The sequence below is a fragment of the Hevea brasiliensis genome, chromosome 7 (genome assembly GCF_030052815.1).
Source record: "Hevea brasiliensis isolate MT/VB/25A 57/8 chromosome 7, ASM3005281v1, whole genome shotgun sequence".
NCBI classification, from domain to species: Eukaryota; Viridiplantae; Streptophyta; class Magnoliopsida; order Malpighiales; family Euphorbiaceae; genus Hevea; species Hevea brasiliensis.
In genome coordinates, this window is record NC_079499.1 from 66,007,661 (window position 1) to 66,008,586 (window position 926).

Here is a 926-nt window from a genome sequence, read left to right on the forward strand (position 1 = left end):
TGGGGTAGTATGTAGAATGTTAAGGTAATTAAAGTGTGAAGTGGAATTAGTTTTGAGTGTTATGTAGAAATAATTTTGTTTGAATGGTATGGTTGAATTTGAAATTTTATATACACATTAATGGGAAGAAATAATTAGGGAATTTATTAAGATTTTAAAAAATATATAGATCTAATTGGGATAGAAGAATGAGAATGGAGAGAATGGAAGAGAGAATTGGTTAATTGAAAATGAGATGATGTCCTTATGTATGTTATGAATATGATATAAAATTGGAAAGACAAGCATTTCCCATAAAACAAAAAATCGAAAATGATGCCCCCTTTTACAAGTTAAAGGATAATACCACAAAAGATATGGAAAAGCTTTGCACTCCAACAACCAACACTCCTGTGCAAATCAACAGAAAGGAGATACTCCCACAAGGTGGCAAAGAATAGATGTAAGTATTGAGGGCAACATGAAACAGAAGGGAGTAAATATGAAAATAGATGAAGAACGAGGCATTGAGCACAAATGATGAGAGCGGATCAGAATGGCAAATTTGAGAACTATTCTCTCGAAAAATGGCCATGTTTAAGCTCTATGGTAATTTTCACATGTTGGTAGTGCTCTATGTTTTATGGAAATGCTAGAATTTTACTGGAGTTGCTGAAACTTCATGGATGCATCACGCTGCCCGAGTTGACTACACCATCCAGACTGGGAAGAAATGTAAACATCTCCGTCAGTGAGAGTGTTGTAACACAACGATAACGGAGTTCCTTATAGAACCAAGAGTGTCCACTATGGCATAAAGGAGAGAATCCAGTAACACTATAGATGTAGAAACTGTAAGTTCTTAAAATTTAAGAAGAAATAGCGAGTTATTAGAAACAGTGAAAAGAACAGTTTGTGTGTTATTATTTAGGCTTAGTTATTAATTT